General features: G+C 35.4%; 1 protein-coding gene across 1 annotated transcript in view; it reads left to right on the top strand.

Annotated features, from left to right (window-relative positions):
• adam19a (ADAM metallopeptidase domain 19a) overlaps positions 1–16,841 on the top strand; it is a 108,801-nt gene that overhangs the window by 33,604 nt on the left and 58,356 nt on the right. The window lies entirely within an intron of this gene.

Consider the following 16,841-nt stretch of genomic DNA (forward strand, 5'->3'; position numbering starts at 1 on the left):
CGACACACATAAACACCGAGCAGCCTGACTTCCTGAGTATTGCCGAGGCTCGAAGGAACCCTCAAAGCAGTCCGGCAGTCTTTTTTCGAGTTTTTACAAGACAAAGTACTCTCCAAGCAGGTCGAAGTGAAGAAAATGAGGAGAGTTGGGGCACTGAGGACTGGCATAGAATCTAGATCACAGCCGCATTGTAATGGGCCCAGGAAATGGAGGAGAGCTTGAGGACTTTTTAATGAAAACACTCAATCTATAGACTAAGCTTTTCTTGAAATAGATAAAAGAAGGTGCATTACTTGAGTGTATATGCCATTTGTCTAATTGCTTCTTTACATTACAGTAAAGTGCTTTCAACACACAACAGGAAGCAGAGCGTACAGAAGCTGAAAGGTTATTCTCATAAGGAAGGGCAGAAGGTGTTTGGTTTGTGAAAAAGGGCCATTTCTAAAGAAGCACACCTGTTTTTCAGTGCACCATAGGGCAGAATAATAATTATAGAATTTCTGTATTATAAAGCACTTATTTTGTATGTAGAAACTAAATGTCAAAGCAAGCAGAGATCTGTGCTTCTCTGAATCATTTTATTGCCGTTTATGCTTCAGCAATCAAGACAACCTTTCATTGGCTCTTTCAGTAGTATGAAAAACAACACTAAGCTCACTGACCCATCAAGCTCACCATGTTATGAATTCTCACAAAGGTTGCCATTATAATCAGTGTAATGTAAATAGTGCAATGAATCCCCTGTTTACATAAGCGGTCACATTAGCAAATCTTTGCTGAAATTTTGCAGAAAAAAGGTCAATTGCATTGCCAATAGTATGAAGCACTACAGCTTTATATTGGTCAGCGCAGCAACGTCACTTACTACTAATAAGAGAACTGATAATACTGTAGACTAATTTAAATGCCTACATTCATGAATTCAGCAGAAAAAAAGAAAGAAAACACACTACAACAGTGAATTTGAATGAAATTCTGTAACAACACTTTTTCATCATAGATGCAATTATGTATTGTGCAGCTCTAATATACTATCCATTTCAATAAAATGTTGAGGAAACAGAACGAAAGTATTGGCATAGGCAATTTTGATGGTTTAACCCTGAACTCATTTTAAAACATCAGTAAAGGCCAACTTTAGACTGCCATTCTGACCTCTGTGAGCTGGGGTTAAAGTTCACCAGTCTTATGGCTGTTTGGCATTACATGTGCTCCATAACATGGCCATAAAAACCTCTAGAAAACCTCCAGGCATATTTTTCCCTTATATGGGAGTGCTTAGAAATGTTTTTCTAAGTGAATATGTAGGCATATTTTAAATTGTTCTTGAATAGCTCCATTGTGAATTGCATACAGCAAACTCCTCTATCCCACATTTTTTGTCTCCATGAGCATTAAGTAAGAGCCTCTCATTCTGCAAATGACAATAACACACAACACACACACACAGTTTCTGACAAGTGCAAGGTTTTGGCATTTTATTCGTAGCCAAGCTGTTTGTGATGTAAATGAGCATGTTTGTGTGTGTTTGCATCTGAGCTGGTATTTAATTGAAAGGCTGAGAGACAGTTTATAAAGAGAGTGAATGAGCAGATACAGGCGGATGACAGGCATGCTTCAGGCAGTGTTTATAACCTGGAGTAATGAGTTTTAATCTCTTCGGGGGAGGATCTTACCACATATTTTAATTAAATTTTACACTGAATTATGCAGAAGTTTGTCCTTTAACATTTGATATTTTAAGGTACTGCAGTGATTATGTCAGTCATCTCATTTTTAGCCATGGCATTGTGGAGTGGTCTGTGGGTTTCTTTTAAGGTCAAGTGGTTCGTGAAAAGGTTGCTTTACGTCACCTAAAGAGCATTTTAGAGGGAGACTAGAGGAGATCATGGTGTATCGGGGGTGAAAGAGATTAATAGAGTTTATATTGCTTAATATGAGAGAGAGAAACTGGAAGGAAAGAATGATTGGAGAGAGTGTGAGCAGAAATGTATTTGAGGAGTATAAACTGATGGTCTGAAGGAGAAAGGATAAAGAAGCATGGAGGACGAGAGGGGTTTAGGGCATGGAGAGCGGTGATAAGGAGACAGAGGATAGAGAGCTGAAAAGAACATGAAAAGGGAGATGAGGAGTCCAAACAGGTGGTTGTGGTTCAGATCCAGCGGTAGTTGAACTCCCAAGAGCCGATCCTCATATCCCATCAGAGCTGAAGTGATTGACCTACATATTTTATTATGAATATTTTAATGTATTCATCCCAGAGGATATGATATTTAAAATATTTTTTTCTAGAATTGCAGCACATGTTCGGGATTAAGCCAACAGCTGTCTGTATAATTCAACGCAGTCATATCTAATGAACTTTTAAAACCTTGCCAGAGGTATCATGGTATCTCTAATAATTAGGGTGGTCAATCAAATGAAATTTTTAATCAAATGAATCACATGTATGACTAATTGTGAAAAGTTTCCAAATTAATCAAGTTTTTAACATTGTTTACATGTCTGTCTGGTGTTTTTAATATGCTCAAAGCCAAACCATGTGCAAATTCCTCTGTCAACACAGTTGCTGAGCATTTTCTCCCTAAAGGATTAGCTCACTTCCAGAATAACAATTTCCTCGTGATATACTCACCCCATGTCCTCCAAGATGTTCATGTCATTCTTTCTTCAGTTGAAAAGAAATGAAAGTTTTTGAGGAAAACATTCCAGGATTTTTCTCCATATGGTGGACTTCATAATGGCCAACGGGTTAAAGGTCCAAATTGCAGTTTCAATGCAGCTCTGCACAATCCCAGCCAAGGAATAAGGGTCTTATCTAATGAAACAAATGTCATTTTCTAAAAAAAAAACATTGTATACTTTTTAACCACAAATGCTCGTCTTTCATCTTGCACTAGCTCTGCAATGCGCATACGCGTCACATTGGAAAAATCACACGCAGGCAGTTCTTCATCTGTGTACTTCGGATCCAAAAGTTAGGGTAGGGTGAAAAACTTCATCTCATTGTCTCCCCCAACTGCAAAATCGTCCAACAACATTATTTTGCCTTTTTTTTGTAAATGGGCGTTTGACTTTCTTTGGACGTTCACTTTATAAACACTGGGTCGGTATTTCCGCCTGGAATGTTTTCCTCAAAAACCTTAACTTTTTTTTTCAACTGGAGAAAGAAAGACGTGAACATCTTGAATGATATGGGGTGAGTAAATTATCAGGAAATTTTTATTCTGGAAGTGAACTAAACCCTTTAAAATCAGCCCTTGTGTCTTACGGTCACAGCCGTGTAACCAATCCCATTGACTTGCGGGATGGGGCTTTTCATATCATTAGCTGTCTGAGAAGATGAACGGGAACATTATTAGCTGTTTGATAATGTAGTAAAGCCAAAGGCTAATGATATCAGTTATCGTCACGTGTCTGATTTTGTAGAGAGCGATACATAAAATGCAATACCATTCTGATACATTGACTTGCAGATGATCCTGCATAATTCGCTCTTCCTCTTCTTTGGAATCAGTCTCTGGTGCAAACATATATAACTGAATTAATCCACCATTCCCATTTGGCGTTGTGTAGCATTAAAACTGCTTAACTGAGTGAAAATGGAGGGAGTTCGAGTTGGTGTGATTAAGTAAAGGCAAGGACAGATTTGCATATTCATGGCTCTGCGTATACCAAATGAAGGAAGGGGGTTGAGATATATTCATGCCATTTCAATGCATGAAGAAATCATTTTCATGGGAAATGTTTAAATATGTCATTTTGATTATCAAAGATGAGTTTCAAGCTATAAAATTAGTGACTTCAGGGGACTTTAAGACTATATTTTATTAAGACGATATATTGTTTGTTTTATATTCACATCATTGAACATAAACCCATCACTAGCCCACAGTCCACAGCAATATATTCAATTTGTCAATTTGTCAGAGGCAGATTATGGTCCATTAACACAGGACACTTTCTTGCGCTCAGTCTGTGCTGTTTTTTGTTTTATTATTATTTTTATTTTTATTATTGTTTGTCTTTGTATTTTAGTGTTTTCACAGCCCCACACCATAAGTGCTACACTTTTAAGATGGAAAAAATAACATAAAACAGCTCAAATATAAAAAAAATTCCTGAAGAAAATATTAGTGCTTGTAATGCAGCAGAAGAAGAGTGTTAAGGTTCAGGTAATTTTCTTTTTCCATTTCCCTTTAATAATCAGGGTTTTACAGCAAACCCAAAAGGAAAATTTGAGGAATATTAATAAAGCGCTGTCCAAACTTTAATAATCAATGTACAAAGGCACTTTATTGTCTTCCTGCTTCATACACTCATCATATGAAATAAAATAAAAACATTAAAAGTTAATAGTGCCACTTACTGTACGTGCTTTATTCATTTATGTATTTATTTTGTAGAGATCCATTTTGATTAACCTATCATGAAGCCCCTCCCTTCACTGTAAAAAAAAAATAAAAAATCCGTAAAATGTACGGTAAAAAAACAGCAGCGGTGTAGGTTTTTAGGGTTTTAAGGTTTCATCTTAAATTTACATTTAAATACCATAATTTCAATAACTGATATAATGTTAATATACCAACCTACTAAAGTACTGAAATCTGTTTTGAACCTTTGTAATACACTGATAACCACCAAAAGAAGGTGGTGATGAGAAAGTCACATGATGAACCAAAGCTAGGGCTGTGAATCTTTGGGTTAACAGCAAATTGATTCGATTCACGATTCATAGAGTTTCGATTTGATGCTAGAACGATTTTTTCTAATTCAGAACGATTCGATCTGAGACGATTCACCAAAAAATTCGATGCGATTTGATTAATGATTCGATTCTGCATTCTTTAAGTGTATACACAGGATTGTTTAAATGCTTCCTCTAAATTCTTTATATGCATCGTCAGGTTTTGTAATCGTTACACCGCTAACTAAAGCCCATCACAAGCACAAGCTTTAACATATATAGATCAGTGTCATTCACACAAACACTAAACACCATCATGGATCTAACACAAATGAAACTGAAAGAATGCAATAAACATTCATTTAAAAACATTAGATGTAACATACAACCCTAATGTACAAAAATGATAAGAAAGACTAAAGACTAAACATAGTTATTTTAACAATAACAGCAACAACAACAACAAAAAATACATCAAATTTGAAATGTAACACAGAGAATTCTGTGAATGTCGAATTACAGTTACTCACTGTAAATTTTATGTTCTTTTTCATTTCCGAAAATGGTATAATATAATAAATTTATATAGTAGGGGAACTTACCTTTAACCAATTAACAGGTTTTTACTGTAGCATTTTTACAGTCTTTTACCATTAAATTCACGGTCATTTTTTAATGCAGATGAGCCAATGGTAGTTGTATCAGTTGCACGAGGACCGTAACTCGGGCATCTTTAGTTTTCAGCACCATAGAGAAATATTGGAAGATGTAAAGTTCTCATCGGTTTGACAGTGTTGATGTTATACGGGGGCTGGGTGTCATGTCATGTAGCTACAGTGTCAAAAACACATAAACGAAGGTCTACATTTCAGTGCCTCTCCATATTAAACTAGTTAAATGTAAATTAATTTAATCTTACACTGTGGTATACATGAACAGTGTTGATATATAAACTCTTGCTTCTAAATGAATCTAGTTAACCACCATATTTATTTTTTAAATCTTTTATATACCCCCCCCAGCATATTTAAGTCCCACTTGAATGTTCCTCGACAAGAAATGGACCTTCTGTGTCCAATTTTGTATTATTTTTTAAGACATCTTGGGACAAGGTTTTCACTCTGACAGCTGTCATTGTAAGACGGTTGGCAGCTCTGTTTGTTTGTCCAAAGGAGCAACAGTAACTAAGGGGGAAGGGGCTTACCACTAGGTCAGTTGTTTATATTGACAGCAATGTAAACATTTAATGTAAATGCTCTGCTATCAATGTGCCAGGTTTCTTGAATTGGGGTGTAAATTGGGCCCCAAGAGTTAGTAACAAGTTTAACCCTCTGGTTGTGTTCGGATTCCTGTCACACTTGTGGTGTTCCCGGTCAAAAATGACTGGACTCCAAACAATTGCTTATAAATCTCTCATTATGCTATATTTTCACCAAATAATGGATTCATTCTTTTTATCAACTTGTTTTCTTTTATTTAGGACTGGTTTTGTGTTTCTATTTGCATCTGATTAATCGTAGGCCTCTACGATTTATCTGAGAGTAGGAATCTCGTTTGGAGTCCGGTCATATTTGACCGGGAACACAACAAGTGTGACTTTGTGCAATTTTGTACTTTCAGAAAAATGAGGCCTACAATTAATCAGATGCAAATAGAAACACAAAACCAGTCCTAAATGAAAGAAAACAAGTTGACAAAAAGATTGAATCCAATATTTGTTGATAATATAGCATAATGACAGATTTATAAGCAATTGTTTGGAGTCCGGTCATTTTTGACCGGGAACACTACAAGTGTGACTAGGTGAAATAAAACCCACTAGAAATTACGAACATTCCAAAAAAATTTCAGAGAAGTATTTATACCCAGTGTGAACAAAGTCAGTAAGTTTGAGTCCAATGTGATAACATTAACTAGTATTTTCGGGAAAAAGAAAATCTTTTCCGGGTCATTTTGACCCGAACACAACCGGAGAGTTAACACCATACAGCAAGTCTAACCTTTACCAGATAAGCTATGCATCGAAAGAAGGATGTCACAGCTTTTGCTTGCATAGGTGCTAACCAGAACTGCATATAGCAGCTGACTTCTTGGAAAAACAACTTCTCGCAAGAACATTCTTTCACAATTAGACACAGAGCTAAATTGTGCATGATGTTATTATGCATTTATGAACGCCATCTGCAGCCGTGAGAATAGTCGCATGCTGCCTAACACAACTGTGATTCACCCTGATGCATTTCTCGGACTCTCTGCCCTGCAGTCCCATCTGCAGAAGGCTTGTTTTGTTCTCTTCCTGACAAGCAGCCAGTGTTTGTGTAATCTGCTCTCTCATGCATCCCCAAGATTAAGTAAGCCTTCCCTCTTCAGTCTGCTCTGAAAATATCACTGAGAGTGATGATTCCATATTTGCGTTTAGTTCAGAGATGAGCGCCCGTAATGCTCACTGATTACAGTGGAAATATTGCTGTTCTTGCCGTATTTAATGTGACTGTGATATGTAGCAGGAACAAGCTGGAGGAAATAGCAGTTTGATATTGAGAGCAACTCAGATGTTAAAACGGAATGAGATGGAGGGATGACAACTGTAAACATCTGCATTGCATTAAAGGCTTTTTCCTGCCAATATTTAGACATGATATAGTGTCAGAATGTAGTGATTCCAAACTCATAGTGGTCTTGCTGTTGAACTTTCCAGTCAAATTATTGCTTTTTGTTGAAATGTTTTTGATGCAAAACACTTATATTAGATGGCCTTAACTATTATGTACCTACATTTAAATTAATCATTTAATACAATGCACTTATTGTGTACATACATTGTACTTATATTTAAAAAATATACATATATATATATATATACCTGCATGTAATTACATTTATAATTACACTGTTGACCCATCCCTTACACCTTAACCCACCCTTAAACCTACCCATGCCACTAAACCTGTCCCTAACCTTACCCTTATCCCACCTCAATAACAGCAAAAGTGTTTTGCAATACAATATGAACACAATAAGTACACTATACTTATTTTTTTTATGCAAGTACAGTAGTTAAGGCCACCTAATATAAAGTTGGACCTGTTTATCTTTATATTTTCTTTTATTTTTATTTTTATTTTATTTTTTATAAATGTTTGTATTTTGCTTTATTTTTATTTCAGTTTTAGTTTTAGTTTAAGTAACTTAAACTCTTAGTTAGTTGCAAGTATGACATTTTTAATTTTCATGTAACTTTTTTTAAGTTATTCATATGTCATTTATATTTCATTTAATTTAAGTTTTAATTAAGTTACAAAAAGTAATAACTACTAAGAGTTAACAATAAACACACTGCTGTAATGTCAGAAAACAATCTTGTTCCAAGCTTTCATGACATTCTTTCATCTGAATTTTTATTAGTTTTCAATATTATTGTGCTAAATCTTTTTCGTATGTAATAAAAGTGAATATGAGCTGAAGATATCATGCTTCAAACTGACTATAAAGCATTTTATATACCAACTCTCTGACACCATACAATGAGAAAAAGACCAGAATTTAAGTGATAATTTTGAGTGAGTGATGAGAGTAATTTTGAGAGTGAACTGTCTCTTTAATTATGTACAGTGGGGTTGTGCATTGAAGAATTTCCATTTGCAGTTCTATACATTTAAATGAGTGTGTTTCTGACCTAAATGCCATCAGTGCGAGCGCTACTGAAGCTTAATTTCCTGAAACTTTGGCAAATATTTTTAGAGTGTAAGCTGTGCAGTGTTGAAGTACAGTCCTTTTAGGGGAACACTGAGTAAGTTTGTATTAGCAAGAAGCCAACAGGCATACAGTTGAATGTCTGTCGTTTATTGTTAGCACTGAAATATTTAGAACCCCCGATTTCCCCCAAAATATCTTGCCACGCCTTGAGTCACTTAGCCCCAGACAAATGTACACAGTGGAGGATATATTCTTTCTTTCACTTCCCTCACTGCATCTTGTCTTCTGTCTCTCTCTCTCTCTCTCCCTCTCGCTTACACATTCTCAGATCATCTTTGTTGCCTCCCCTCTGCACCCATCCCCCCCATTTCCTTTGTTTTCCTTCTCTCTCAGCCTAGTGTACAGTACTGCTGGTTTAGATGAGGTGATTGGTAACAGATGGTGCCGCTTTAAAAGGGCAAGGAATTTAGTGCCCTTAGTAGGTCACTGGGCCACAGTCTCTCTCTCTCTGGCTCTCATCCACACACACAGCTGACTTTTGTGTACACCGTCCCTAAAAACCTTCAATCGAGAGTAATATTTTAACAAGTAAGGACCGTCACAGCCTAGGTATGAGTGTGCATGTCAGGGATACTTGTACATTTTCAAGCTGGGCAACAACAATACTTTGTAAGAAATGCTTAGTCAAAAGAGACTGTAAAACATTGCAATTGTTATCTTAGAAAGTTATTTCAGTTACCATTAGTTATTGCATTTTCTGATAATTTTAGTTTATACGAAATACAACTGGTAGTCTGTGTTAGCTCAGTCCCATTAAATAATATTAAAGGTATCCATCTTTTTTTTTAGGGGTTTAAGCGCGTAACCCTGTTGTAACTGTCAGAATGGTCACGGATCAGCAATCTCCACGTAAAACTGTGCAGACCAAAACTTGACCAAGACTTGAAACTTTGAGGGATGGTAGTACTCAAACCACCCACAATGTGACCAAGGCCGCCCCAATCAGCCTGACGGGGGTGCTACAGTGGTCAAAATTATGAAATCGCTCATAACTCCTAAACCGTAAGTCGCAGGCTCAAGTGTCGTACAAATTCCACGCTTCAGAATAGATCGTGAAAAACATACTTTTGTGAAGTAGTCCTAGGTTTTTCACCCGATCGGAACCAAACTGGTGCAGAAACATTCTCTGGACAGTGAATATCAATAATTATAAAAAAAAATAAAAATAAAAATTTGAACTTTTGATCGCAAAGGGGCACCAGAACAGGCCCACTTTTAGTAAAATGCCTATAACTCCTGAACGCAATGAGATATCTCTTGCAGAGCTTGGCCACTTGGTGGTGCCATAAGAGGGAAAAAAACATAAAAAATGGTTACAACTGTGCAACAATTTGTCCTATCAACATCAGTCTGCTCCGTCTTGGTCTGAACTGCTACAAGCATCTACAAGGACATTTGCGTATCTCAAAAAACAACGATTGTACATTGCGCAGGTTTTCGCACATATGCGCGATATTCATATACAATAGAACTCCTCGTTCTGGACAACTTTGCCTCTAGAACCACTGCTGTCAGTTAAATAGTTTGTTAAATGATTGAGATGTGGGGAAAAAAAAAAACTACTTTTGGGAACTAGTCTGGAAAAAAACACTGAAGTACAACTCTCTGGACTCTCTAGGCCAATAATTATCAATAAAATGTTGAAATTTACCTTTTGGGAAGCTATAACTGGGTCGTTTAGAAAAGGGGCCTGTCCAAATTTACCCAAAATCCTATAAAGCTTAAAGGAAAACTCAAAACTTCACAAAACCAACTGAGCACATGCGACAGGTGATTTTAAACAAGCATGCAATGTTTTAAGGGGATCAGACCACAGTTGGTGCTATAACAGTCATAAATTACCTGAATTTGCCAAAAATGCTTTCTTAATCATCAATTTAGGTGGGTACAGCCTTGCTAAATAATATGTAATCTCATTTTCCTAATATGCTTAAATGCCTTAAGCACTTGAACCCTGGTAATAAACTGCACAACTTTGTCCCAAATTACAGTCTGGGTAAGTTGACTCTAGTTTCTAAAAGTCAAAGCCAGTTGAAGACAGATTTTACAAAATATCTTGTAAATTGATGGCACAAGCGCCAATATTTTAGCGGAGGATATCAAGCATGTTGAATATTTTGAGGCGATTTTTAAAACACACACCTGTTAACCAGTGTAGGGAGCTCATGTTAACAAACAGAACCTTATTGTAAAGTGTTAGTATTATTTCTAATGGGTAACTTTGTACTTCATAGGAAATCCATTAGTATTAAAGTTTTATCTTCATGGAGCAAAGCACACAAAGCAAAACACATTTTAAAATATGAAAATCTAATACTTTTATACACCTAAAACAAATTTATTCAAGTCAGATGGAAGAAAAAGAAGTGGCTTAGCAGGCAAGTCTATTCATTATAATTGGACTGATCTAGTTTTGTCGAGTCGCAACACGGTGCTTACTTCCAGTATAGACATTGTGCCAGAGGTGGCTCTCTGTTGTCATGACAATCAGCGAGTCTCTTGTTTTCTGTCTGCAGTATATGTTTATTTTTAATTATACTAATTTATGAGAAATGTTTTGAACCGCAGTCTGCTAATTTTTAACCCCTGCTCTAGACTGTTCACTACCTGATTACCTTTGCATTGTTTGTAAAGTCTCATTCCCCTCAGATGAACAATAAAACACAAAGCGGTCATCTCCCCTGTGTTGTGACCTTAGCTGTTCTTACTGCTGCACTTTCACTCCAGGATTTTCAAAACTGTAAACACCTTCGGGTTTTTCAGACAGGGAGAAAATAGAAGCAGTTGCAGACTGCAGAATACATACAGCTGAAATCCGGTATGTCGCACCGTCTTGACCTTGAGCGCAATTATGGCATGCTTTGATAGTCTGGCGCTATCAGATGGTAGTTGTGAATCTCTTTGACAATTTATAGTCTTTTGGATCAATAAGAACCAGAAGGAAATGTGATTCTGTGATACAGCAGAACAGCTGTTATGAGAGATGCTGGTGGTTAATCTTCTGCGCTCAGAATGAAAAAAATGTTATTTATGAGCAGCTCTTTGAGTGTTTAAAATGTTAAACAGAAGCTTGTCGCATGTTCCTGTCTTAAAGTCTTACTGTAAAAGCCCATACTTGTTATGAAAGTAAAATCAGCTCAGTGATAGCTGCTTTGTCAGTGAACTTTATTGAAAATAAACTAGATTTTTTTTGTTTTTTAAATCCATCACCATTTAGTGGGTGTTGCTCTGTGGTTCCAGTGATGTTCTAACTGTTACTGTTTGTTAATTTGTGGCTATTAGGGTGTTCTGGGGTGTTAGGCGTTTGTCAGGTGGTTAATAGGGTGTTCTAGCCAAACCAGCCCACTCCCATTCTTTAGTATATTCTGCTTTCTAGATATGACTCAAATCCAACCTTCAGTGTAAATGTATTTTTTTCTCCCTGTGAAAATTGTCATAACAGTAGTAAACACCCTTATTCAACAAAACACAATTTGAGGTATCATTCATGTCAAATTGTATGGGATGAGTTATATGTTTAACACTTATGTCTAGCAGTTTGTTTGTACAGTAAATATGCTACATTTAAGGGAATAATAGTGATGCTGCTTGAAGATTTTACACTTTACTGACTGAGAGTCACACTTTAAACTGCATAAACCGCTCAGAGTCGGTTACACATCCTGGGTTGTGGTAAATCTTTAGTGGCAGATAAGGTTTCATGTTCTTCTAACCAAGTTTCACACGTACTCACATTCAAACAAACATCCTGCAAGCACCTGTTACTACCCACCAAAACCAAGCAAATCTATAATACGTGATTCGAACAAAGGCAGGAAATGAACAAATAAGTGTTATAAACACATATCTGTCTATCTATCTGTTTGTACATTAAGCTGGTAGTTATCGCCACCCAAACAGGTGGATTGAATCAGAGCTTATTACACTGTAAAAAATAATAAACACAATTTGTTGAGTCAGCTTAAAATAATTTGTTACCCTGCTGCCTTAAATCAAATATCTAAGTTGTCACTTAGTATAATTTAACATTTCAAGTTGAATAAACTTTTTTTGAGCTAACTGAACTGACAGGTTACAAATTAATTTTAGTTGACTCAACAAATTGTTTTTTTACGGTGTAGACAGATAATTGCTGATAGTCAGTAAATAATTACACATGAAATATTGATTTGAGTTAAAATATTTTATTAGCTCTTTAAACACAAAGCTTCCGCAAAGAAAAGCACTACATAAATAAAGACGCTTTTCACTATATAAATAAAGTCAACAACATAAATTGTTACTTGAGGAGAAAGTGTTTGAAATCTTATCTGTTTATTACTTTAAACCCATTGAGTACACAGCGTACAAAACATTTTTTTTTCTGGCAAGAAGACAAACATTCAGAAATATTACTGCAGCAGGGTCAGAAATTAACGAGGGCTTGTAGCAAAAATGCCACCAAAATAAACAAAAATGCCCCATAAATTCAAGACAAAAAAACGAAAATTGCCCTGCACAATTAAACAACGTATTACGCCTGTCACGATTAAAATGAAATGTGAATATGAATGAAAATTGTCAATTCATAGAATTACATTTAGATTTGCTCACACTGCATCAGATTGCTTTTTATGCACTTATAACCAATCAAACACGTTTCTGTTGACCGTAAGTATGCATTGGCCAGTAAGAAAATGCTGAAAACGCTGGAATTGTTGTTGAGTAATACAATATGATGTAAATAAAAGATTAAATTCAAAGCTTCACTGATTATAGCATCACGTTTTGCACTTGTGCTAGACTTGGCTAACGTCATGGACAGACATGTTTGACCCTTTACCGCAGGCCTACTAAAGTCCTCAGTTTTTGTTTTACAGTAAATAGTCGATAACTAAGGTGCAAGAAGATAATAGTTGCATTTAAATTAAATGAGAGAGAGCATTGGGGAATAACACACCTCAGAATGTCACAACTGACCAATCAGAATCAAGTATTCCAAAGAGCTGTGTAATAATTTTTAATTATTTATATATATATATTTTTTTTTGTTAATAGAATAGTTTTTAATAGTTAATATATACTTGTTAATAGAAATGTGATATTGTAAACATTGGCTAAACCCATTTCTGTTCATGAAGTGTGATGCATATGTGTGAACAGATAAAGAAGTGAATGGTTGTGCGCTTGTGTGGTTATAATTTGGTTTTTGCCCCCTGCGATGGCCTCTTTTTTTCAGGTAAGCCTTTCAACTAAGAGCTATGAGTAATTTCTTTCTACTGCTGATTGCTGATTTGCGCCTGTTTTTCCTCAGAGAAAAATACACACACATACACACAGTAAGACAAGTCCAATTCTTTTTGTTCCTCCAACCCAGCTGTGCATAAAACAAGCACATTAATCTAAGGCGAAGTCTGCTGGACAGTTAACCCAGACTCTGGTGGTTGAAAATAGAAGTGTAATGAGACACAACACTCACACTCACTTATCTCCGCCTGTGCTCAGTGCCCTCTCCATCGCAAACCCTCACAGTTGTTTCTTTATAAGCTGTACTGTGTGGTTTTTCTCTATCTAATGTCCAGAAGAAGAATTGGAACAGATCAGCTTCCTTTGACTTTTTTCTCTTTAATTTGTCTGCTATTATTTGGGATTGAGCATTTTCATTAAAGGCAGGAAAGGACAGGAGAACACATGCACTAGAATACTGACAATCATCACGCTTTGATGCTTGAAGAAAAATACTAGATTGAAGTGAAAATCAACAATGCTCTTTTTATATACAGTATATTTATATTTACATTTTACACAATACTGACAATTGCTTTGTCTATTTTCACCCTGCTAAAAAAAATAATCACAGCAGCAATAGTCAACCATCCTGCATTCCCATGCAATAAAAAGCAGTGTTTTGTTTATGAATGATTAAGTGTTTGAATGAATCAGTTGAGTAAATGATTCACTCATTTAAGCAGTCACTTTTTTATTCCTGAATGAATCAGTGTTTTGAACAAATTCATTGAGTGATTAATTCAATGATTCACTCATTTCAAGAGCTGTACCCTCCAGAAATTGCATTTGCCTGCTGCATGTATCACAAAGCCTTTCTCATATTAGAAAAGCAACTATTACATTCCAAAGAAAGAAAGAAATTACAGTGCTTACACACAACGAATAATAGTCTGTTTTATAGGGGTTGCTTTCTAAAATGTGACAGCCTCGACTGCATATGTGGCTGATAAATGCCACCAATGAGACTGCAATATAGACCAGGGGTGTTCAATTAAAGTCTGTATTTTTCATCCCAGAAAAGGTCCAGCAAATGTTTTTTTCTTTTTTTTTTTTTTTTTTTTGTTTTTTTGTTTTAATAATAGTTTTAAATTTTCATGTGGACAACATACTTTGTACAAGAAAAGAAATCCTCAATATAGTCACCAAGGATGAAGGTAATGGGACCAAAGCAGTGGTCTTTTGTTTTATTTATTTATTTATTTTTGATCAGTTGAGCCAAAGGTATAATCAGCTAGGTACAATAGCCTTGTTTGTTTTTTACAATTACATACCAGTCAAAAGTTTTTGAACAGCAAGATTTGTAATGTTTTTAAAGAAGTCTCTTCTGCTTACCAAGCCTGCATTTATTTGATCCAAAGTACAACAAAACTACAATTTTAAAATATTTGTACTATTTAAAATAACTGTTTTCTATTTTAATGTATTTTAAAATGTAATTTATTCCTGTGATTTCAAAGCTGAATTTTTAGCATCATTACTCCAGTCACATGATCCTTCAGAAATAATTCTAATATTCTGATTTGCTGTTCAAAAAACATTTATAATTATTATTACTACGTTGAAAACAGCTGAGTACAATTTTTTCAGGTTTCTTTGATGAATAGAACGTTCAGAAGAACAGCATTTATCTGAAATAGAAATCTTTTGTAACATTAAAAATGACTTTATCATCACTTTTGATCAATTTTAAGCATGCTCGCTCAATAAGAGTATTAATTTTTATCATTTCTTTGGCGTAGTGCAGGGGTAGAGAGCCACAGCCCTGGAGAGTTTTGCTTCAACCTAAATCAAACGCATCTGAACAACCTAATCATGGTCTGAAGGGTTACTTGAAAGCTACAGGTAGGTGAGTTTTAATTTAGGGTTGGAGCTGAACTCTGCAGGGCTGTGGCTCTCCAGGACCGGAGTTCGCCACCCCTGGTATAGTGTATAATGTTACAAAAGCTTTTTATTTCATGATTGATCTTTCTAATCATCAAAGAATCCTGAAAAAATGTACTCAGCTGTTTCAAATAATAGTAATAATAATAATAAATGTTTCTTGAGCAGCGAATCAGCATATTAGAATGATTTCTGAAGGATCATGTGAAACTGAAGACTGGAGTAATGATGCTGAAAATATAGATCTGATCACAGGAATAAATTACATTTTAAAATATATTCAAATAAAAAGCAGTTTTGACTGGCAGTGTACCTACAGTATGTATAGCTTACCAAAAAAAAGATATATGGGTTCAGGGTTGTCCTCTTAATACTGAAAATGTAAATGTGAGATGACCATTTTAATGTTGTTAATATTGTTTAAAAATGAAAATCTACTAACAGTAATCTAACAATCAAAACAATTTCATCACATGCACAATACAAAGTTACTAGAATGACTAGTAATTTCATAGTGTCTTTTCTTGCCCATCCATGCCAGAAATTATGACAAATCTAAATAATTTTTCCCAATTAGAACACTGTTTATTATGAAATGCTCTTAACATGCTAAAATAATCATTGTAAATGTAGGTGAAAAGGAAAAAATTAGTCACAAACTTTGTTTAGTCAACCCTGAGCATTTATGGTGTGTATGTTGTTTTGATGCGCTGCTCACTTAAACTGTAGAAAAAGTAAAAATGTGTAACTGTTGTCTCATATATCATCCCTGATATAGACAGTCTGTGATATTGAAAAAATCAGTTGAGTGAATGATTCAGTGACTCACACATAAAAATGGCTAATTCTGAACCGCATACTACCACACTACTCTTTTTTTTTATTTTATGGGTGAAATAGTAAGAGTAGTATACTAGCATGTGGTTATTACATAACAGTCTCTTAATTAATTCCTGTTTGAATCTGTTTGAAGGAAATAGTTAAGAGGTTGATTTTGTAGTTGACTCATATAAGCAGTCACTTATTTCATTTTGTAAGAAATCTGTGTTTTTTGAACACCTCAGCTGAGTGAATGATCACTCGCTTATTATAGACAGTTATTTGTTTAGGTCAAGAATAAAAAGAACAAACTGGCTGAGTGAATGATTCGATGATTCACTCAAATAGACAGCCATTTGTTTTGTAGGACTTTTGGAATGTTACAAATACATGTCCCTCCCTAATCTAATATACTATTGGCAAAGCCAGA

The sequence above is a fragment of the Labeo rohita genome, chromosome 7, assembly GCF_022985175.1.
Source record: "Labeo rohita strain BAU-BD-2019 chromosome 7, IGBB_LRoh.1.0, whole genome shotgun sequence".
NCBI classification, from domain to species: Eukaryota; Metazoa; Chordata; class Actinopteri; order Cypriniformes; family Cyprinidae; genus Labeo; species Labeo rohita.